This window comes from Parambassis ranga, unplaced genomic scaffold (assembly GCF_900634625.1).
Source record: "Parambassis ranga unplaced genomic scaffold, fParRan2.1 scaffold_22_arrow_ctg1, whole genome shotgun sequence".
Lineage (NCBI taxonomy): Eukaryota > Metazoa > Chordata > Actinopteri > Ambassidae > Parambassis > Parambassis ranga.
In genome coordinates this window covers 459,300-484,782 of record NW_021144778.1, presented here as the reverse complement: position 1 = coordinate 484,782, position 25,483 = coordinate 459,300, and the positions used below count along the sequence as shown (strand labels likewise).

The 25,483-nt window shown below is 44.2% G+C and overlaps 2 non-coding genes across 2 annotated transcripts; one reads left to right on the top strand and one right to left on the bottom strand.

Annotated features, from left to right (window-relative positions):
* Positions 1–16,210: 16,210 nt before the first annotated feature.
* trnar-ucg (transfer RNA arginine (anticodon UCG)) lies at positions 16,211–16,283 on the bottom strand. The gene has a single exon. It is a non-coding gene; the product is annotated as a tRNA-Arg (tRNA).
* Positions 16,284–16,925: 642 nt separating this feature from the next.
* trnar-ucg (transfer RNA arginine (anticodon UCG)) lies at positions 16,926–16,998 on the top strand. Its single transcript has one exon. It is a non-coding gene; the product is annotated as a tRNA-Arg (tRNA).
* Positions 16,999–25,483: the final 8,485 nt, after the last annotated feature.

The following is a 25,483-nucleotide window of genomic DNA, read 5'->3' as shown; positions in this document are numbered from 1 at the left end:
TCTCTAAAAGAGAGACGGCAAGAACAGATGAACTGTGAGTAGTCGGACTGGCTACAAGAACAGAGGAAAGTCCTGTGAGTTCAAAAGCACCCCTTACTGAGACACACAGCTGAGAGTGAAGCTGTAACACACACACATACTGAGCGCTCATATTATGGGTAATGCATGAATGAGAAATGTGGATGAGTGCCAGGGACGTGTGAGCTGAAGCAGCAGCACTGCTGGAAACCTAACCGGTGCTAACGTAAAGCAGTGGTCTGTTGAAGTAGGTTCACTCATGAACTGGATTAGTTGTTTTTTCTGATGTGTACACAGTTTGGTAGAAGATATAGAAACATTGTAACTGCAGTTTTGTAAATTTGAATTTAAACTATAGTTTTGTAATTCCTACGTGACCACGAGATTAAGACTTTAATGACTGACGACATGGACTTAAGTGTGCACCGAGACATGACTGACGACGGGTGGGGTCCGCACAGCCCACTAAAGACGGTAGAAGAACAGCTGACGGTCTTAGGCGGAATACTGAACCAGACTTATGACTCTAAGACTGCAGCGGCAGAAGTGATTCTTATGAAGGATGCTGTAGATAAGTTGTTGGCAGAAAGATGTTGTGAAAGTTGATGGTGAAAGATAGAGGAAGTTTGCAGAAGGAGTTTTGGAGAAAAGAGGGAGAAGCGAGGTAAGACAGAGAGAGGGCCAAGGAAAGTGCAGAGCAGTGTGGTTGGACTAAGAGAGGAAAATTTAGAAAGGAGCAGGAGAAGGCGGAGGAGCGAAGAACTCAGTGGGCGAGATGGGCTTTGGTATGTCAGGGTGTAACTCACCTCATGACAGGAAAGCCCAAAGCAAAGAAAGGGAAAACAGAAAAGAGTAGTAGAAAAGACCCTCCCCCTACACACAATCTAATATACTGCCCTTTATATCCTGTGCCTAGTGGAGCAGCCTGCCCCACCTTAAAATGGGATCTGAAACAGAGTCCAAGAGAATATATTAATCAAAGTAAAGATGCATGGATTAGATACACAGGTTGTCATCCAGCTAAATCAGGCATTCAGAGGGTGTGGTACAGGACCGCCGTCCTAAACGGGGTCCCAGAGAACGTGAAAAATGCCATGGAAAGTAAACTAGACATGGCAGATTGTGATTCCAATGTGTGGGAGAGACATCTAAGATAAGATAAAACTTTATTAATCCCGAAGGAAATTCTTGTGCCAGAGGAATCATGATACATTAAATGTAGTTAAGTACAGAGTATGAGTGTATAAGTGTCACTATAATCCAAATCAGAGTATAGTACGCAGTATGGAGACAATATATGATACATGGATTTTTAGTGCATCATTTGACTCGTGCCCAGGATGCAGCACACACACAAAGTAAGGATGTACAGGAATTATAGACTCAATTATTAAAAATGCAACTGGCTGAGGCCAGACAAAAGCTAATGACAAATAGAAAGACAAAACTAATAAAGTCATGGTGGCCACTGAGGGCTCTACTACACCACCTGACACACCTTGGGTGCCACAGCTATGATATCCTAATTATGATCAGCCGCCCACAGGGTCATACAGGGGCAAGGGACCAGGGAGGGGCAGCTGGGGAGGCCGGCGCAGAAGGGGTAGACCGCCTAGGGGACAGCTGAGGGGAGACTTCAGTCGTGACCGCTGCTACTACTGTGAGGAGCTCGGACACTGGACAAAGGACTGTCCATACATTATGGGGCAGTACAGCTGAGAGGGACAGCACAGTCGAGGGCGTACAAAGGGCTTCTTTCCGCCCTGCTGGAGCTCCATGGAAGGGGCAGTTTTCTGTTTCCGGCTGGGAACAGGAAGGGGATAACATCTCCCGACAATGACACTCCCCACAGAGCAGCTCTGATGACATCGTTGCGGCAGATCCGATGTTGTCTATGCGAGTAGAAGATGAGACACTGCCTTTTCTGGTAGACACAGGGGCCACCTGTTCTACTCTGATTCATACATCTTCTAAGAAACTGTCAAATGACTCTATCACAGTGATGGGCTTCTCTGGGGAGAAACAGACTCTGCCTATAATCACTCCAATGACTGCTCAGCTGGGACATCAGACTGTGTTACACTGTTTTGTATATTCACCCACAGTGCCTCTGGATATACTGGGGAGAGACTTGCTGATTAAGTTTGGAGCATCTATTTTATGCAGCCCTGACGGGTTGACAGTGACACTGCCGGACGGCACCATGTTCCACTGTAATGCCTCTGACACAGGTGGACAGTATCTTGTGAGACCTGTAGCTGACCCTTGTGCGGACATCTACTGGGGTCTGTTACATGCAGAAACACCACACGACCCAGGAATCCTCTCTGCTTACCTGCAGTGGAAGCCCTGGATAGCCCAGCTCGAGCCATATGTCACTCCCCCTGACCCCCCTCATGTGACTTTGTTTTATGACAGGCGGCAAACTGATTGGTATCATGATAACATCACATGCTCCCTAGAGGAGAAAAACTGGTTGATTTTAGTCTGAGATATTTTTGTGGCATCTCAGGGCGTAGCAGCTGGTGTGGATTTTACACTAGAACAACAGGCTTGGTATATGATCATTGACGAAGGGCATTCCCACGTCTCATTAGCTGTACATCCAAAACATCAGGCAAAAGAATTAGGTGGCATGGTTAAACGTGCCATAGCTCAAACAGATTGGCAACCTACACCTATAGCACAAAACATGTACTCTCCATTTGCCAAAGCATATAGAATACATGTTTCAGCTACTAACACTGTTACATTAGCACACGAACAGCTTGCCAGATATCATGGACGAGAAAAAACAGACCACCTTCTTGCTCAGGCTTTGATTAATGACTTACCAACACATTTATGGGCAGAGGGCCCCACTGATGTGGGCTTAGTGAACTGTGAGCCTGTGACATTCCGGGTTTACACATCTGAACCTTTGTGAATTAGATTTGGCTAATGCTTTCTTTTGTCTTCCTCTGGCTCATGAATATAGAGATATTTTTACACTACGTTGCAAACTACACTGGTCTCATACAGCCACTTAGAGACCTAGTTAGAGAACATGGCATGTGTAATTTAACAGCCCACCTAAATTGGACACAGGAAGCTGAACGCTCTTTCATTGAACTGAAACAATCTTTGGCTACAGCAGCAGAACTAGCCACACCAGACTACACTTTACCATTCTATTTAGATGTCTCTGGAACGGATACCTGTGCAAACGGCATCCTGTTCCAGAGAAAAGGGGGAGAGAGAGTAATACTGATGTACATGGAAAAAAAGACACCCTCAGTGCACACAACATGCAGCAGGAATAGCTAAGCTAATTCAGAAAACTGAACATATGGTCATGGGACACAGCTGTACGTACTCACAACACATAGTGTAGTCGCATATGTAAACTCAGAGACATTCACACTCACCCCACTGAGACAAAGGAGAATGAGCAAGATTTTGGAAGCACCAAACATTACCTTCACACATGATGGTATAAACATGGCAGAGCAGATAGAAGCTGGAGAGCCACACACATGTGCAGAGAGGGTAACCAGAGATGAAAAAGTCAGAATGGATTTACAGGCCACACCACTAACAGAGGCTAGAAATCTGTTCACAGATGGGTGCTGTTTCAGACATGACACAGAAGGACTCAGAGCGGCATACGCAGTTGTTGAAGACACACGGGAAGAGATGAGAACGCTAAAAGCAGAAAGACTGGAGGGACAGCAGTCAGTACAGAGAGCAGAGGTGAGAGCAGTGATCGAAGCACTCAAAATAGGGGAAGGACAACACATCAATGTTTTCGCTGATTCAGCATATGCGGCAGGAGCAGTACATGTGGAGTTGGGCCAGTGGCTGAGAGTAGGATTTCTGACTGCAGATAACAAACCCATAAAACATGAGGCAGAAATGAGAGAACTTGCAGAAGTCCTGTTGTTGCCTAGCAAGGTAGCTGTAATAAAATGCAAAGGTCATGGAACAGGCGCTGACAGGATCACCAGAGGAAATAATGCAGCAGATCAGGCAGCAAAGCAGGCAGCAGGCTATGTTGAACAGATGATTTTGATGTGTTCAGAAACGGACTTACCTCCCCCTGTTGACTGGAATGACTTAACACAACTACAAAACAAAGCCTCTCCACAGGAAAAGACTTTGTGGAAAGCGAGGGGGGCAACTGACACAGGAGGAGTATGGAGGATGGACGACCCATACTGCCACCTGGATTGAGACAAACTGCCATGGAAGAAGCACATGGGGGGACAAACTGTCATTAAATTTCTGATTAACACCTACATCCCTAGACATGGTTTTCCTGAAAAAATCAGATCTGACAATGGAACACATTTCAAAAATAAATACCTCCAGCAGGTGGAGGCTATGTTGGGACTGAAGCATGCTTTTGGTACTGTTTATCATTCACAGTCTCAAGGAAAGGTGGAAAGGATGAATCAAACCTAAAACAAAAATTGGCTAAAATCTGTGCACAGACCAAAATTATATGGGTTCAAGTATTATCTATTGTATTGATGTTCTGGTAATAACGCCATATAATCTACACCTTATGAGCTTCTTACAGGTCGATAGTTTCCTGGACCAGCTGGCCGGCTGAGACTGAAAGAGTATGTATTATGATATTAACATAAACCATAATGAATTTAAAGCTTTGGTGTTAGTATTTAGCCGAGTGGGTACTTCTGAGGGTCATCAAAAGGAAGTGGTCGGAGCCAAGGTGGACAGGTCCCTATCAGGTGACGGAACGCACCTCACACGCAGTTCGGCTGAGAGGAAAGGGGGACACCTGGTTCCACTGGAGCCAGTGCACAGCTGCAGAGGAGCCTCAACGATCTCTACAGGACGTCCACGCTGATCTGAGGGCGCAGAAGTCTGAATCGGCTGATTCAGATACGGATCCTGTCACAAAAGGGGCAGAATAATCCCCTGACAGGAATCCAGGATCCCGGGTAGTCTAACCCCAGGGATCCGAAGAAAGAAGACACATCCTGAGGACGAGAGGACCAGAGAACCAGGCGGGGCGCTGGACGATGAGGCAGACGGACAGGAACACATACATGAACTGATAAAACACAATTTTGAACATTCTTACTGTAGGATAATTTTCATTACATTTGAGCTGTTAGGAGTATCTGGGGGCGGGAACGGTGAAAGACCGACCGATTAAAATACCCCCACATACTATGATGTATAACATGTATTTGTTTTCTTGTTGAGATAACCATATTAGGGTTGTTCATAATTTTTTTGATCTATTGGTTACACTGCGAGTTCCCTGGACAGAGGTGTAAAACTACGTATTCATTTTTATATTAATCTTTATACTGTTCTACTTGTTACTTATATTATTTTTATATTATCCTATTGGTTATAATCATGGTTGTGGTTCTATTCCTCCTGACGGTCTATGTGTTGCTACAGATAGGTCAACACACTGTACTATTCGATCCATGCACTAACTCCACTAATACTTCCCGAAACACAGAATGGCACATGGTTCCTTGTCTGTGCTGTGTTTGTAGGTCATGACCCCTGTTGGAAGGTGGGATTTTGGCAGACACATAGTCTGCCTAATACAACCACCTCCACAATCCCAGAGAGTTCAGCAGTGCAGGGGAGCTTAGTGACAGGTAAGAATAATGCTAATTCAGGAGGGGTTGTTATTGTATCAGGAACAGAAGGATTGCCTACTGATCAATGGTTTCAGGTTGCTACAGGTGTCACTGGCTACAGGAATAATTGGCTTTTATTAGCTGAACAGTCAGCTAATGCATTCCAAGTTGATTGTGTGGTCTGCTTGGGACCCAGACCTTTGTTATAGGTGGTGTCAGCTTATCTGACCACTGACTGTTTTATACCAGTTATGACTCGCTCGGTTCCCCCTAAAAAAAAAAATGCATGGAATGGGATGTTATATTCCCCATCACCAAGCTATCTGAGAAACATCCTGTGTTTTCCACAAATGTGGCCCCTGGAGATTTTTCTTGTGTAAACCTTACGGTTACAGGTGCAAGTTTAGGACAGATTAACGAGACATGGTGAATGATCACTAACTTTTCACTAACTTTTTATTAGCTTTGAACACATGTTTACTGTTTGATTGCTCATGATCTTTTACTTATATGTTTGATACATATAACCTTTGTCACGGTTTTCTTTGGGTGTTGGACTCTAGTAGAGTCCAAAAGGGGGAATTGTGAAGTATACAAGGTTATTTACGCAATGACATGATACAGACCATGTATGTATTTGATTATATAAGCTTACACTTAGAGAAAAACACATCTATAACTCTTATAGAGAGTTAGGGAGGAACTCTCTGATGCGGTGAAGGCCGAAGCACTAGGAGGTACGGATGTAACATAATTCATCCAACATAGAAGGGGCAAAGTATTTCATAGTCATAAATATGTTAGACCAATTATGATAATTAGTAGGTGGAGATAAAGGGGCAACATGTCCCAATATGGGAATACCTACGAGGGTCTTGAAGAACTGTTTATCTATTATGCAAATGTACCTCAACTTTCAATAAAACAAGCCTGTGTCCAGGGGAGGGGCAGAACACTTATGGACGGGAGTGAAGCAGACTGAAAGGCCTGTGTTCACTAGGTGTTCTCCCTTTTGCAAAAGGTGAAACTACAAAACCCAGGGTATTTTCTTTCACTCAATGTTCTGAATACAGGAGACGGAATCTGACAATCCGGGGTGACCAGGGAAGGTCACGACACCACTCGATCCACAACATTGACATCAGCAAAGCGCTCACCCACACGACGCCACACACGCTGTCTGCCATCTGCCCTGAACAATGTAAACCGAGATTCATCGGTGAAGAGAACACCTCTCCAACGTGCTAGACGCCATCGAATGTGAGCATTTGCCCACTCAAGTCTGTTACGGCAACGATCTGGAGTCAGGTTAAGACCCCGATGAGGACGACGAGCATGCAGTTGAGCTTCCCTGAGACGGTTTCTGACAGTTTGTGCAGAAATTGTTTGGTTATGCAAACCAATTGTTTCAGCAGCTGTCTGAGTGGCTGGTCTCAGACGATCTCGGAGGTGAACCTGCTGGATGTGGAGGTCCTGGGCTGGTGTGGTTACTCGTGGTCTGCGGTTGTGAGGCCGGTTGGATGTACTGCCATATTCTCTGAAACGCCTTTGGAGACGGCTTATGGTGGAGAAATGAACATTCAATGCACGAGCAACAGATCTGGTTGACATTCCTGCTGTCAGCATGCCAATTGCACGCTCCCTCAATGCTTGTGGCATCTGTGGCATTTTGCTGTGAGACAAAACTGCACATTTCAGGGTGGCCTTTTATTGTGGGCAGTTTGAGGTACACCTGTGCACTAATCATGATGTCAGATCAGCATCTTGATGTGGCACACCTGTGAGGTGGGATGGATTATCTCAGCAAAGCAGAAGTGCTCACTATCACACATTTAGACAGATTTGTGAACAATGTTTGAGAGGAATGGTAATATTGTGTATCTGGAATGAAGTTTAGATCTTCAAGTCCATCTCATGAAAATGGGAGCAAAAACAAAAGTGTTGCGTTTATATTTTTGTTGAGTGTATGTGTACCATGTCAGTTTTGTTTGGCATCAGCAAAGCGCTCACCCACACGACGCCACACACGCTGTCTGCCATCTGCCCTGAACAATGTAAACCGAGATTCAACGGTGAAGAGAACACCTCTCCAACGTGCTAGACGCCATCGAATGTGAGCATTTGCCCACTCAAGTCTGTTACGGCGACGATCTGGAGTCAGGTTAAGACCCCGATGAGGACGACGAGCATGCAGTTGAGCTTCCCTGAGACGGTTTCTGACAGTTTGTGCAGAAATTGTTTGGTTATGCAAACCAATTGTTTCAGCAGCTGTCTGAGTGGCTGGTCTCAGACGATCTCGGAGGTGAACCTGCTGGATGTGGAGGTCCTGGGCTGGTGTGGTTACTCGTGGTCTGCGGTTGTGAGGCCGGTTGGATGTACTGCCATATTCTCTGAAACGCCTTTGGAGACGGCTTATGGTGGAGAAATGAACATTCAATGCACGAGCAACAGATCTGGTTGACATTCCTGCTGTCAGCATGCCAATTGCACGCTCCCTCAATGCTTGTGGCATCTGTGGCATTTTGCTGTGAGACAAAACTGCACATTTCAGGGTGGCCTTTTATTGTGGGCAGTTTGAGGTACACCTGTGCACTAATCATGATGTCAGATCAGCATCTTGATGTGGCACACCTGTGAGGTGGGATGGATTATCTCAGCAAAGCAGAAGTGCTCACTATCACACATTTAGACAGATTTGTGAACAATGTTTGAGAGGAATGGTAATATTGTGTATCTGGAATGAAGTTTAGATCTTCAAGTCCATCTCATGAAAATGGGAGCAAAAACAAAAGTGTTGCGTTTATATTTTTGTTGAGTGTATGTGTACCATGTCAGTTTTGTTTGGCCTACACCCTTCTTTAAAACTCTGCCCTTTTGTTGTTGTTTTGTTGTTCCAGGTACAACAAGCGGAGCCGATCTCAGGAGACCGAGGTGCTTCAGCAAGGCATTCAGTCTCCAAAAGCTCCAATTGCAGGAGCGGTGCAGCAGCCATCCACACCTCAAAAAGAAGCTCTCCTAACCATGGCTGTGGGGAATAACCCACATATCTTTACCTTGCCAGCCAATACAGCAGGCATGGCCAAACTTAAAAGGCGGCTGTGTTTTGGTGAGTCAGGCCCCCCATCCTCCTATCTGCATCCTGTGGCCAACCAGGCATCCACTTCACTGCAGCGTCCAGAGGCCAGTGTGGCATCCACTTCGCTGCAGCGTCCAGAGGCCAGTGTGGCATCCACTTCGCTGCAGCATCCTGCCACCAACACATCTCTGCTGTATATGCCTGTGGTGTTTCAGCCCCCACATCTGCCAGGTCCCAGGTCCCATCAACAGCTGATCCTGCCAGCTGGCACATCTCAACCACTGGTGGAAGATGTGCCATATACAACACAGAGGAACAGGAAAAGGAGGCAGGAGAGGGAACAGGCAGGTGTACAACACAGGAAATACACAAAAAAAACTGATGTGGTGGTATGCAAAAGTTGCCAGAAAGACCGCCGGCTTCCAGGGCACCACCAATACTTTGGAAACTGGTACTGTGCAGAGACAGCAACAGAGCCATTGGCTGAATGAAGGGAGCACCTAGCAGCCAAAGGCTATGGAAAGAGAAACAAAGAGCAGGGTCTGCTCCTTGTTCCTCAGTGGAGAGCGAGGGAGGCGTCAGGGATGAGGAGCAGAGAGAAAGTGAGAAATAAAGAGAGAGAAAGTGCACTTTCATGTATGTGTATATTGTTATTTTGTAAATAAACATTTTTGGTATAAATTTCTCCCTCTGTGTAATTAATTTCTATCTTTTTGAGGATAAATAATGTGTTTTTTTTTTAGATTTCTGTAGCACAGTTTGAAAAATCTTAAATTGCTGCTCCTGTTTTCAGGGTTTTGCTTGCTTGCCTAAATGTCTGTCGAATGGGAGATGATAACGAGCCGATAATGTTGGGAGGTAGCCATGTAAGGGCTCATAGCATGACAATGGATTGAACAATAGGTCTCCCAGACAGTATTGTTAGACCTCTACAATGTGTGGATTCTTGAAAAGGTGTGACTGCCTTTAAGAGTATCACAATTGAATGAGGCAAGCTTTCATTCAGAATTCAAGATTTACCATTTAATTCCATGAAATACTTTTTGTAGAAAGGTTCAAATGAAATGATAAAAACAACACAAACCTAATTTGCGTTTTGGGGGTTAATCAAGAGTCTAGCCATTGATGAGCCTTTTATTGCAGACAAGGTAGGTATACAAAAAAGGATGTTAAGAAAAATGCAGATTAACATTAACATTGTTATTAAGGATAAAATTTTATACAATCCATATTAGCTAAATAGCGAGCAGATTGCATTTATTCCACTCAATGCATGCATGTGCAATTGGACTATTACAGCAAATGACACGTGAAATTTGTCACATACAAACGGTGTGCATCACTCCTTTCGCTTTGTTTTTAATTATAACCTCGGTAAAATGTCATACAACGACCGATATGTTTCGCGTAATTTCAGTGCAAAATATTAACGCGCCTAGTGGGATTCGAACCGGGGCTCTCGGCACGATTTGTGGCATCAACGTCAACACATGGGCGCTAGTGGGATTCGAACCGGCGCTCTCGGCGCGATTTGTGGCATCAGTGGCCTACCTGGCTCACGACAGTCTGTCCAATTCCAATCTCCTCGGCCTATCGCGTACGCCGCCGTCCAATGTAAGATTGGATTTCATCCAATCACGCGGCGCGACGACGCTCGACAGCGCCAATGGCAGCGCGCATTTCCATTCTACATTGGATGACGTAGCGAGTCCATAGCAACCGTTTGCGCTGAACAATCAACAGAGTTACCATGAGTGCAGCTTATACATCTTCACAGAGATGTGGCTCACTGATATGAGACTGGATGCTAACGTGGATCTACCGGGCTTTACTGCTGTGAGAGCCGACAGAGACACGAACGCTTGTGGGAAGAGCAGAGGTTCATCATATATGTGAATGAACGCCCAGGACATGTCTCAGTGAAAAAGGTACTGTCTTGTCAGGACTTGGAACTGTTAGCCTGCGGCCATATTACTTGCCGAGGGAGCTAAGTCACGTGATCGTGCTCTGTGTTTACGCCCCACCGAGCGTGGACGCATCAGCTGCCTATGAGAAGATACACACAGTAACAGCAAGACTGCAGACAAAGCACCCCGAGGCGTTTATGGTTCTGGTTCACCTGCAGCCACAGTACACCCCCTGGTCAAAAGGATGTCTAAAACCACACGTTCAATCAGGAAGTGGTCACCTGAGGCAGAGGATGGTCTGAGGGACTGCTTTGACACCACTGACTGGGATGTAATGCTAAAAACACATGTTGAGGACATAGGGGAGCAGACTCACTGCACTCAAAAAACTGATTCAAGCCCCTCTTAGAGGTGAAACATTATAATTTTGTTTGTCTTATGAAAATGTTATTAATTCCAACAATACCCAAATATGTTTAGCAGATGTAACATAAATATATATTTGCTTTGACTCCCGTGGCCCTCTCAAACCGAATGAGTTCAACTAGCAGAGCAAGAGCATGCGCAGGAGATCAGCCTCTGTCCTACCCGCCATCTGCCTCTGCTTGAAACTACTGTTGGTAAGTTTTCTGTCTTCTATTTAATAAGTTTATTATCTTTATGTGAAACAATGTGCATGCCTTAAGATAAATGGACCTTGAGTTTAGGAAGAAATGTCAGTCATTGTTCATGTTGGGGTAGACAGGCTACAAGCAGCTAAGATTAGTTAGCATTCGTTATAGCTAACGTCTATGGTCGCGTCATATAGCTGTCAGAGGTAAGTGGTAAACACGGTTAGTACTTGGAGTTTTCTACACAGGCACGTTGAATTCATCCTTAACACACTGAGAGCGCAGCTCGCCGCCAGCTAACGCAATCCAAAAGTGCTTGGCTTTACTTTTGTAGTGTAGCTGACAGGCTAACGTTAGCCCAGAGCTAACGCTCTGTGTTAGCCTAAGCAGCACTTGTATGCAGGGGTACAGCCAGTGCTTAAGTGTAGTTAATGTGAAACAATACAGTCGTGATTTCTTGAAGTGAAGCAGTCGGCATATTTTCGCGATATATTTTATTTTTTATATCGTTTTTGTCTGCTGGTGGGTGCCTGCTCCCCTGCGTGTGTGTCTGTGCTGCTGGGTGTGCATCGGGCTGGAACTGCGCCGTACATCAGTGGTCCCCAACCACCGGGCCGGGGACCGGTACCGGTCCGTGGGTCATTTGGTACCGGGCCGCACAGAAAGACTGAGCAAAACATATATTATTCATTATCTGAGTCTGAAAGCTGTTTCATTTATAAATCGTCAGATTCATCCACCTGTGCCTTTAAGCACCTGCCCAGACGCTTGTCTCGGTCACGGGATACGGAACCCCAAAATTAAGCCCACAAGCAGCAAAAATAAATAAAAAACAAACGTCTTTGGAGAGCTTCTTCGGAAAGGGGAAAAGGCCTAACGAGGAGACAGAAGAAGAGGAGCCTACCCCTTCAAAGAAAAAGAAACCCGCATTTAAAAGACTATATCAGGAGTCCTATTTAAAATACGGATTTATTGCAACAGGTGATTCTCACACACCAAGTCCGCTCTGAGTGATATGTGGCGACAGACTCGCAAATGAGGCAACGAAGCCTTCAAAACTGCGAGACCGAGCACCCTGCATTAAAAGACAAGCCATGGAAGAAAACATGAACAAGAACGACTGAAGCAATTAATGACGGCCAAAACAAAATTACGGAGTGGACTGGACATAAGAAACACACTTCGGGTGTCATGTCTCCCATTATCCCCAGATGGGACCGCCTCATTGCTGAGAAAGCTCAAAGGCTCCCACTAATTAAGCATAAGAGTAAGTTGTCTGTTTATGCACTTTGTTTGTTTTTTTTTTTTTTTTTTTTTTTTCTGTGCCGGTCCGTGAAAGTATTGTTTTACATGATACCGGTCCGTGGTGCAAAAAAGGTTGGGGACCGCTGCCGTACATGACAGACAGCAGGGGAGACCTGTAAACGTGCTGAAATGACTTTGTTTAGTAAAAGGAAAAGGTATAAACATGTTCTATTGTAAGGGGACCACCTGCATGCAGATGTACTTTAATACGTGGATTAGGCTACTACTAAATCCATAGGCGTCGCTACCATTATATCAGAGGGGGACGTGTCCCCCCCACATTTTAAAACGGCCCGTTTGGACCCCCCCACATTTAGTGAGTAGGAAATTCCACCTAACGCTGTCTCGATTGCTCGTGAAAAACTCCGTTCCACTAAGTTCGTAAGAGAATAACCTCACCGCTGAAATCCATCCTCCATGTTTTCCTGGTTACCACAGCGCTGCACAGCGGACCTAACAAAGCCGGTGGTTTCTTCGAGCGAGCGTAAAACACCGTAAAGAGAACCGTCAGTGCTGGTCGACGCTGGAGGAGGTAACGTCAGTGTCATCCCACAAAGTCCAGCTCATGCTGAAGCCTGACTGTTTGTCACATGGCCCCAGGTGACGTTAGGTTGATGTTAAATCAACTTAGAAAAGTTGGGAGGAAGCTGCTGTTTACTTTCAGTTACAGTAGATGGTATTATTTGTCTGATGACATGTTGTTGCCTTTTCTGCTCCCTCCCCACACACAATGGACATGAGGAGATTCCAACAAAGACACGGAGAGTTAGAGTTGTTTTCAGCATTAACCCATATTGTAATAAGGCCAGGTTAGCTCCTGTTAGCCTGCTAGCTTCAGCCTCGCCGAGCCAGTGCACACAGCCACCTGCTCCTATTCTTATCAGCAAGAATAAAACACATGTGATGGACCGTCAGGACACAGTGGAGCATTATATGAACAGGAAACACTGATGTAGCAGATGAGGCAGTGCATCATTATAAACACATCCACAAGGTTTGTTGTGAATTCAGCAGTTTTATAAGCAAATAAAAATAAGGACATGCATCTTTTTGTAAGTTAGTATTTTTAGTGTTTCAGTATTATCTGCATTAAGCAGTTTGGTTCATTTTTCTATGGGATTTGCCAGTTTTTTGTCTCTGTAAATGAGAGAAGGCCTCAGATATGGAGGCTGTTAGTGTAGTAGCACCAGTATGTTTGACAAAACTGTTGTTTCACTTGGAATTAGTTTAGTTTGTCACCGAGTTTTTGTTGAATCTGTCTCTGAAATAGTCATTAAGTGTTTACTTCTGTAGGTAAAATAGTTTAACAACCTGTTAAAATCCACAGGAAATCGCAACTACTTCATATTATTATATTTCATAATATACTGATGTACTTTTTTCACCACCCACCCACAGAAGGTGTCCCCCCCACATTTTTAATGCTTCCTACGCCACTGACTAAATCACATTTTTACTTGTCAACAGTAATTAATTAATTGGTAATTAATTAATGAATGTAAAATGAAAACTCACATTTCTTTATAGCTATTCAAGTCTGTGTGAGAGTAACTACAACTAACAATACTGTTTTGTACTACTACTGTTTTCAAGGTGAATGATGACTTCTTGCAGATCACCACAAAGCCGCTGCATTGAACTTCATGGCCCAGCTGAGTTGACATTCCTTATTATTGCCGAGGGGATCACTGGCTTAAAATGTCTACATGCAGCCTCTACTTTTACTCCTGCCCTGTACTTCTTCCTCAGCTCTCCCTGGACATTGGTCCTCAGTGCAGTGCAGTTCTAGAATGATTGCTTCTGAGAGTTTGAGCAGACAAAGTTGGAATATGAACTTATGTAAATGTAAACATGAAGCAGCCATCCTATCTACTGAAGTTCAAATCCGGGATTTGAACCCAGGACCTCTCGCACCCAAGGCGAGAATCATACCCCTAGACCAATGAGCCATGTGTGACATCTCTTTTTTCATGTTTCAGTCAGTGGAAGAACAACACAAAGCACATGTTCTTCTTAGTTTGACATTGGTAAAGTTATGAACAAAGATTTCTGGTTAGGAATATAAAGCCGCTGCATTGAAGTTCATGGCCCAGCTGAACCACTTCTCAAAGAAGCTTCTGTAAGTTTCCCAGAACAAAGGAGGAACTTCAATATTAATGAAAGATTCACATGTTTATGTGATGCTCAGGATCAACATGAGTGTTGTGTGTTTGTGTTTTTTAACCCTATAGGAGGGCAGCTTACACGTTCTGAAGACAGGAGCCCAGCGATGTGGGAGTTTCATCCAACTTAATTTGGTATATTGAAATGCAAAGGTTTATGTCCTGGAGGAATGTTATGCACCTTACTGTTTCTATTTCTGCTGCATTTATTGGATGGAAAAACTCAATTCAATTGAGTTCATCCAATGAGTATAGGTTAAACAAATGAGTGATATTTAATCACAATAAATATACAGCAACATTGATTAATGTGATTAAAATTTTAATCATGTGACGGCACTAGTTCAAACGTGTGAGTTCAAAGAACAGATGACCTACCAGTGGATGTCATGGTCATGGTTTTCTGCAGAAAGTCTCGTTCGTTTTCTAACATGGCAACCTTCTCCTTTAGAGTTTTCTGTCAACAGGCTCTTGTTCGGACTTTTGCAACCCTCACCTCTCATTAAAGCTGGTTTCCAATCATGTGTGTCTGGGTGCGTACACACTGCCCATAGTTACTGACGGAGCCACTGCGTCACACCCCAGCTGATACATGACCGCACCAGGTGACTGCTGCTATGACCTATGTTGGTTGTCAGCGTTCCTTCCATTCCATTACAGCAGCATGAAAACAAGGTCCTGAGCAGCAACAATAGATAAAGTAGAAATAAAGACTATGTACAGAGCAACCATAAGATATGCAGATATACAGATGAGAAATGTACAGAGATGTATTATGTCCTGTTATGATATCATGAAAAACTCTGAGTATTACACTGAAGGTGAGGATGTTATTGCACTAAGAGAAAAAACACTGTACTGTTTCCCCATCAGTGTCACTGGGTGTAAACATGGTGATAAAGTACAGAGGTTAGAGTACAGATGGACTGATGTTATACAGTCTGACCCCTGTCTGGACAAAGGTCTGTGGCTGAGCTACCCAAGGTCCCCACTGTCTCATGTTTTTATATTTGACTCATTTTCACAGCACTTCATTAGTTTGTTATCATAATCAGCCACCATGTACAGGTGCATCTCCATAAATGAGAATATTGTGGAAAAGTTCAATATTATAAACTAATGATGTCACACTGTGATCAGATGATGAACTCAAAACACCTGCAAAGCAGACACAATCATGGGGAAGACTGCTGACTGGACAGATGTTGAATAAATAAAAAATAGTCAGCATGGTTATCCTCAGGAGCAATAATGGGAATATGACTCCCATCCATCCTGCACACTGAGGGAACCCATCAAGACAGACAGTTATCAGGACCGTTACCTGGATCAGAGCCTCAATCTCCCAGGTGACTGTGCCAAAGAAAAGAGAAAGAGGAGGATGGTCTCAGGTTCTGAGGGCGACTCCAAACTGGCATAGTAGTGTAGTAGTAGACCCACTAAAGGTTCTAGCAGTGGAAGTGAGTTGCAGATAAACCACAGATAGAGGTTGGTGAAGAAGTTTCATACCTGTATAAAACCTCAACCACGAAGGGACTCGAACCCTCAATCTTCTGATCCGAAGTCAGACGCCTTATCCATTAGGCCACGTGGTCTAGTGTGTTTATCACATAAAATTTTCTTGGCAGCTCCTGTAGAAACTGTTGTCTCTTCAAATTAAATGTACTGAATGTCGATCTATAGGAGCCAACTACCAAAGTCTTTATGTGTGGAGACATTTACAGACAGCAAAGGATAAGTTAGGAAAGATATATACATGATTGTGACGGCCACAGGGCCTAGTGCTTGTTTGTTCCACTCTGGTTGCAGGGTTCCATCAGGGTGGAGCTGTGTTGATTGCAGAGGCAGAACACCTGGCCAGTGTTCTGAATGAAGTATTTAGCTCCACCTGATCCTGCACTGCATATATATTATATATATATAATATATATGCAGTGCAGGATCAGGTGGAGCTAAATACTTCATTCAGAACACTGGCCAGGTGTTCTGCCTCTGCAATCAACACAGCTCCACCCTGATGGAACCCTGCAACCAGAGTGGAACAAACAAGCACTAGGCCCTGTGGCCGTCACAATCATGTATATATCTTTCCTAACTATCCTTTGCTGTCTGTAAATGTCTCCACACATAAAGACTTGGTAGTTGGCTCCTATAGATCGACATTCAGTACATTTAATTTGAAGAGACAACAGTTTCTACAGGAGCTGCCAAGAAAATTTTATGTGATAAACACACTAGACCACGTGGCCTAATGGATAAGGCGTCTGACTTCGGATCAGAAGATTGAGGGTTCGAGTCCCTTCGTGGTTGAGGTTTTATACAGGTATGAAACTTCTTCACCAACCTCTATCTGTGGTTTATCTGCAACTCACTTCCACTGCTAGAACCTTTAGTGGGTCTACTACTACACTACTATGCCAGTTGGAGTCGCCCTCAGAACCTGAGACCATCCTCCTCTTTCTCTTTCTTTGGCACAGTCACCTGGGAGATTGAGGCTCTGATCCAGGTAACGGTCCTGATAACTGTCTGTCTTGATGGGTCCCTCAGTGTGCAGGATGGATGGGAGTCATATTCCCATTATTGCTCCTGAGGATAACCATGCTGACTATTTTTTATTTATTCAACATCTGTCCAGTCAGCAGTCTTCCCCATGATTGTGTCTGCTTTGCAGGTGTTTTGAGTTCATCATCTGATCACAGTGTGACATCATTAGTTTATAATATTGAACTTTTCCACAATATTCTCATTTATGGAGATGCACCTGTACATGGTGGCTGATTATGATAACAAACTAATGAAGTGCTGTGAAAATGAGTCAAATATAAAAACATGAGACAGTGGGGACCTTGGGTAGCTCAGCCACAGACCTTTGTCCAGACAGGGGTCAGACTGTATAACATCAGTCCATCTGTACTCTAACCTCTGTACTTTATCACCATGTTTACACCCAGTGACACTGATGGGGAAACAGTACAGTGTTTTTTCTCTTAGTGCAATAACATCCTCACCTTCAGTGTAATACTCAGAGTTTTTCATGATATCATAACAGGACATAATACATCTCTGTACATTTCTCATCTGTATATCTGCATATCTTATGGTTGCTCTGTACATAGTCTTTATTTCTACTTTATCTATTGTTGCTGCTCAGGACCTTGTTTTCATGCTGCTGTAATGGAATGGAAGGAACGCTGACAACCAACATAGGTCATAGCAGCAGTCACCTGGTGCGGTCATGTATCAGCTGGGGTGTGACGCAGTGGCTCCGTCAGTAACTATGGGCAGTGTGTACGCACCCAGACACACATGATTGGAAACCAGCTTTAATGAGAGGTGAGGGTTGCAAAAGTCCGAACAAGAGCCTGTTGACAGAAAACTCTAAAGGAGAAGGTTGCCATGTTAGAAAACGAACGAGACTTTCTGCAGAAAACCATGACCATGACATCCACTGGTAGGTCATCTGTTCTTTGAACTCACACGTTTGAACTAGTGCCGTCACATGATTAAAATTTTAATCACATTAATCAATGTTGCTGTATATTTATTGTGATTAATATCACTCATTTGTTTAACCTATACTCATTGGATGAACTCAATTGAATTGAGTTTTTCCATCCAATAAATGCAGCAGAAATAGAAACAGTAAGGTGCATAACATTCCTCCAGGACATAAACCTTTGCATTTCAATATACCAAATTAAGTTGGATGAAACTCCCACATCGCTGGGCTCCTGTCTTCAGAACGTGTAAGCTGCCCTCCTATAGGGTTAAAAAACACAAACACACAACACTCATGTTGATCCTGAGCATCACATAAACATGTGAATCTTTCATTAATATTGAAGTTCCTCCTTTGTTCTGGGAAACTTACAGAAGCTTCTTTGAGAAGTGGTTCAGCTGGGCCATGAACTTCAATGCAGCGGCTTTATATTCCTAACCAGAAATCTTTGTTCATAACTTTACCAATGTCAAACTAAGAAGAACATGTGCTTTGTGTTGTTCTTCCACTGACTGAAACATGAAAAAAGAGATGTCACACATGGCTCATTGGTCTAGGGGTATGATTCTCGCCTTGGGTGCGAGAGGTCCTGGGTTCAAATCCCGGATTTGAACTTCAGTAGATAGGATGGCTGCTTCATGTTTACATTTACATAAGTTCATATTCCAACTTTGTCTGCTCAAACTCTCAGAAGCAATCATTCTAGAACTGCACTGCACTGAGGACCAATGTCCAGGGAGAGCTGAGGAAGAAGTACAGGGCAGGAGTAAAAGTAGAGGCTGCATGTAGACATTTTAAGCCAGTGATCCCCTCGGCAATAATAAGGAATGTCAACTCAGCTGGGCCATGAAGTTCAATGCAGCGGCTTTGTGGTGATCTGCAAGAAGTCATCATTCACCTTGAAAACAGTAGTAGTACAAAACAGTATTGTTAGTTGTAGTTACTCTCACACAGACTTGAATAGCTATAAAGAAATGTGAGTTTTCATTTTACATTCATTAATTAATTACCAATTAATTAATTACTGTTGACAAGTAAAAATGTGATTTAGTCAGTGGCGTAGGAAGCATTAAAAATGTGGGGGGACACCTTCTGTGGGTGGGTGGTGAAAAAAGTACATCAGTATATTATGAAATATAATAATATGAAGTAGTTGCGATTTCCTGTGGATTTTAACAGGTTGTTAAACTATTTTACCTACAGAAGTAAACACTTAATGACTATTTCAGAGACAGATTCAACAAAAACTCGGTGACAAACTAAACTAATTCCAAGTGAAACAACAGTTTTGTCAAACATACTGGTGCTACTACACTAACAGCCTCCATATCTGAGGCCTTCTCTCATTTACAGAGACAAAAAACTGGCAAATCCCATAGAAAAATGAACCAAACTGCTTAATGCAGATAATACTGAAACACTAAAATACTAACTTACAAAAAGATGCATGTCTTTATTTTTATTTGCTTATAAAACTGCTGAATTCACAACAAACCTTGTGGATGTGTTTATAATGATGCACTGCCTCATCTGCTACATCAGTGTTCCTGTTCATATAATGCTCCACTGTGTCCTGACGGTCCATCACATGTGTTTTATTCTTGCTGATAAGAATAGGAGCAGGTGGCTGTGTGCACTGGCTCGGCGAGGCTGAAGCTAGCAGGCTAACAGGAGCTAACCTGGCCTTATTACAATATGGGTTTAATGCTGAAAACAACTCTAACTCTCCGTGTCTTGTTGGAATCTCCTCATGTCCATTGTGTGTGGGGAGGGAGCAGAAAAGGCAACAACATGTCATCAGACAAATAATACCATCTACTGTAACTGAAAGTAAACAGCAGCTTCCTCCCAACTTTTCTAAGTTGATTTAACATCAACCTAACGTCACCTGGGGCCATGTGACAAACAGTCAGGCTTCAGCATGAGCTGGACTTTGTGGGATGACACTGACGTTACCTCCTCCAGCGTCGACCAGCACTGACGGTTCTCTTTACGGTGTTTTACGCTCGCTCGAAGAAACCACCGGCTTTGTTAGGTCCGCTGTGCAGCGCTGTGGTAACCAGGAAAACATGGAGGATGGATTTCAGCGGTGAGGTTATTCTCTTACGAACTTAGTGGAACGGAGTTTTTCACGAGCAATCGAGACAGCGTTAGGTGGAATTTCCTACTCACTAAATGTGGGGGGGTCCAAACGGGCCGTTTTAAAATGTGGGGGGGACACGTCCCCCTCTGATATAATGGTAGCGACGCCTATGGATTTAGTAGTAGCCTAATCCACGTATTAAAGTACATCTGCATGCAGGTGGTCCCCTTACAATAGAACATGTTTATACCTTTTCCTTTTACTAAACAAAGTCATTTCAGCACGTTTACAGGTCTCCCCTGCTGTCTGTCATGTACGGCAGCGGTCCCCAACCTTTTTTGCACCACGGACCGGTATCATGTAAAACAATACTTTCACGGACCGGCACAGAAAAAAAAAAAAAAAAAAAAAAACAAACAAAGTGCATAAACAGACAACTTACTCTTATGCTTAATTAGTGGGAGCCTTTGAGCTTTCTCAGCAATGAGGCGGTCCCATCTGGGGATAATGGGAGACATGACACCCGAAGTGTGTTTCTTATGTCCAGTCCACTCCGTAATTTTGTTTTGGCCGTCATTAATTGCTTCAGTCGTTCTTGTTCATGTTTTCTTCCATGGCTTGTCTTTTAATGCAGGGTGCTCGGTCTCGCAGTTTTGAAGGCTTCGTTGCCTCATTTGCGAGTCTGTCGCCACATATCACTCAGAGCGGACTTGGTGTGTGAGAATCACCTGTTGCAATAAATCCGTATTTTAAATAGGACTCCTGATATAGTCTTTTAAATGCGGGTTTCTTTTTCTTGAAGGGGTAGGCTCCTCTTCTTCTGTCTCCTCGTTAGGCCTTTTCCCCTTTCCGAAGAAGCTCTCCAAAGACGTTTGTTTTTTATTTATTTTTGCTGCTTGTGGGCTTAATTTGGGGTTCCGTATCCCGTGACCGAGACAAGCGTCTGGGCAGGTGCTTAAAGGCACAGGTGGATGAATCTGACGATTTATAAATGAAACAGCTTTCAGACTCAGATAATGAATAATATATGTTTTGCTCAGTCTTTCTGTGCGGCCCGGTACCAAATGACCCACGGACCGGTACCGGTCCCCGGCCCGGTGGTTGGGGACCACTGATGTACGGCGCAGTTCCAGCCCGATGCACACCCAGCAGCACAGACACACACGCAGGGGAGCAGGCACCCACCAGCAGACAAAAACGATATAAAAAATAAAATATATCGCGAAAATATGCCGACTGCTTCACTTCAAGAAATCACGACTGTATTGTTTCACATTAACTACACTTAAGCACTGGCTGTACCCCTGCATACAAGTGCTGCTTAGGCTAACACAGAGCGTTAGCTCTGGGCTAACGTTAGCCTGTCAGCTACACTACAAAAGTAAAGCCAAGCACTTTTGGATTGCGTTAGCTGGCGGCGAGCTGCGCTCTCAGTGTGTTAAGGATGAATTCAACGTGCCTGTGTAGAAAACTCCAAGTACTAACCGTGTTTACCACTTACCTCTGACAGCTATATGACGCGACCATAGACGTTAGCTATAACGAATGCTAACTAATCTTAGCTGCTTGTAGCCTGTCTACCCCAACATGAACAATGACTGACATTCTTCCTAAACTCAAGGTCCATTTATCTTAAGGCATGCACATTGTTTCACATAAAGATAATAACTTATTAAATAGAAGACAGAAAACTTACCACAGTAGTTTCAAGCAGAGGCAGATGGCGGGTAGGACAGAGGCTGATCTCCTGCGCATGCTCTTGCTCTGCTAGTTGAACTCATTCGGTTTGAGAGGGCCACGGGAGTCAAAGCAAATATATATTTATGTTACATCTGCTAAACATATTTGGGTATTGTTGGAATTAATAACATTTTCATAAGACAAACAAAATTATAATGTTTCACCTCTAAGAGGGGCTTGAATCAGTTTTTTGAGTGCAGTGAGTCTGCTCCCCTATGTCCTCAACATGTGTTTTTAGCATTACATCCCAGTCAGTGGTGTCCAAAGCAGTCCCTCAGACAATCCTCTGCCTCAGGTGACCACTTCCTGATTGAACGTGTGGTTTTAGACATCCTTTTGACCAGGGGGTGTACTGTGGCTGCAGGTGAACCAGAACCATAAACGCCTCGGGGTGCTTTGTCTGCAGTCTTGCTGTTACTGTGTGTATCTTCTCATAGGCAGCTGATGCGTCCACGCTCGGTGGGGCGTAAACACAGAGCACGATCACGTGACTTAGCTCCCTCGGCAAGTAATATGGCCGCAGGCTAACAGTTCCAAGTCCTGACAAGACAGTACCTTTTTCACTGAGACATGTCCTGGGCGTTCATTCACATATATGATGAACCTCTGCTCTTCCCACAAGCGTTCGTGTCTCTGTCGGCTCTCACAGCAGTAAAGCCCGGTAGATCCACGTTAGCATCCAGTCTCATATCAGTGAGCCACATCTCTGTGAAGATGTATAAGCTGCACTCATGGTAACTCTGTTGATTGTTCAGCGCAAACGGTTGCTATGGACTCGCTACGTCATCCAATGTAGAATGGAAATGCGCGCTGCCATTGGCGCTGTCGAGCGTCGTCGCGCCGCGTGATTGGATGAAATCCAATCTTACATTGGACGGCGGCGTACGCGATAGGCCGAGGAGATTGGAATTGGACAGACTGTCGTGAGCCAGGTAGGCCACTGATGCCACAAATCGCGCCGAGAGCGCCGGTTCGAATCCCACTAGCGCCCATGTGTTGACGTTGATGCCACAAATCGTGCCGAGAGCCCCGGTTCGAATCCCACTAGGCGCGTTAATATTTTGCACTGAAATTACGCGAAACATATCGGTCGTTGTATGACATTTTACCGAGGTTATAATTAAAAACAAAGCGAAAGGAGTGATGCACACCGTTTGTATGTGACAAATTTCACGTGTCATTTGCTGTAATAGTCCAATTGCACATGCATGCATTGAGTGGAATAAATGCAATCTGCTCGCTATTTAGCTAATATGGATTGTATAAAATTTTATCCTTAATAACAATGTTAATGTTAATCTGCATTTTTCTTAACATCCTTTTTGTATACCTACCTTGTCTGCAATAAAAGGCTCATCAATGGCTAGACTCTTGATTACCCCCAAAACGCAAATTAGGTTTGTGTTGTTTTTATCATTTCATTTGAACCTTTCTACAAAAAGTATTTCATGGAATTAAATGGTAAATCTTGAATTCTGAATGAAAGCTTGCCTCATTCAATTGTGATACTCTTAAAGGCAGTCACACCTTTTCAAGAATCCACACATTGTAGAGGTCTAACAATACTGTCTGGGAGACCTATTGTTCAATCCATTGTCATGCTATGAGCCCTTACATGGCTACCTCCCAACATTATCGGCTCGTTATCATCTCCCATTCGACAGACATTTAGGCAAGCAAGCAAAACCCTGAAAACAGGAGCAGCAATTTAAGATTTTTCAAACTGTGCTACAGAAATCTAAAAAAAAAACACATTATTTATCCTCAAAAAGATAGAAATTAATTACACAGAGGGAGAAATTTATACCAAAAATGTTTATTTACAAAATAACAATATACACATACATGAAAGTGCACTTTCTCTCTCTTTATTTCTCACTTTCTCTCTGCTCCTCATCCCTGACGCCTCCCTCGCTCTCCACTGAGGAACAAGGAGCAGACCCTGCTCTTTGTTTCTCTTTCCATAGCCTTTGGCTGCTAGGTGCTCCCTTCATTCAGCCAATGGCTCTGTTGCTGTCTCTGCACAGTACCAGTTTCCAAAGTATTGGTGGTGCCCTGGAAGCCGGCGGTCTTTCTGGCAACTTTTGCATACCACCACATCAGTTTTTTTTGTGTATTTCCTGTGTTGTACACCTGCCTGTTCCCTCTCCTGCCTCCTTTTCCTGTTCCTCTGTGTTGTATATGGCACATCTTCCACCAGTGGTTGAGATGTGCCAGCTGGCAGGATCAGCTGTTGATGGGACCTGGGACCTGGCAGATGTGGGGGCTGAAACACCACAGGCATATACAGCAGAGATGTGTTGGTGGCAGGATGCTGCAGCGAAGTGGATGCCACACTGGCCTCTGGACGCTGCAGCGAAGTGGATGCCACACTGGCCTCTGGACGCTGCAGTGAAGTGGATGCCTGGTTGGCCACAGGATGCAGATAGGAGGATGGGGGGCCTGACTCACCAAAACACAGCCGCCTTTTAAGTTTGGCCATGCCTGCTGTATTGGCTGGCAAGGTAAAGATATGTGGGTTATTCCCCACAGCCATGGTTAGGAGAGCTTCTTTTTGAGGTGTGGATGGCTGCTGCACCGCTCCTGCAATTGGAGCTTTTGGAGACTGAATGCCTTGCTGAAGCACCTCGGTCTCCTGAGATCGGCTCCGCTTGTTGTACCTGGAACAACAAAACAACAACAAAAGGGCAGAGTTTTAAAGAAGGGTGTAGGCCAAACAAAACTGACATGGTACACATACACTCAACAAAAATATAAACGCAACACTTTTGTTTTTGCTCCCATTTTCATGAGATGGACTTGAAGATCTAAACTTCATTCCAGATACACAATATTACCATTCCTCTCAAACATTGTTCACAAATCTGTCTAAATGTGTGATAGTGAGCACTTCTGCTTTGCTGAGATAATCCATCCACCTCACAGGTGTGCCACATCAAGATGCTGATCTGACATCATGATTAGTGCACAGGTGTACCTCAAACTGCCCACAATAAAAGGCCACCCTGAAATGTGCAGTTTTGTCTCACAGCAAAATGCCACAGATGCCACAAGCAATTGAGGGAGCGTGCAATTGGCATGCTGACAGCAGGAATGTCAACCAGATCTGTTGCTCGTGCATTGAATGTTCATTTCTCCACCATAAGCCGTCTCCAAAGGCGTTTCAGAGAATATGCAGTACATCCATACCGGCCTCACAACCGCAGACCACGAGTAACCACACCAGCCCAGGACCTCCACATCCAGCAGGTTCACCTCCGAGATCGTCTGAGACCAGCCACTCAGACAGCTGCTGAAACAATTGGTTTGCATAACCAAACAATTTCTGCACAAACTGTCAGAAACCGTCTCAGGGAAGCTCAACTGCATGCTCGTCGTCCTCATCGGGGTCTTAACCTGACTCCAGATCGTCGCCGTAACAGACTTGAGTGGGCAAATGCTCACATTCGATGGCGTCTAGCACGTTGGAGAGG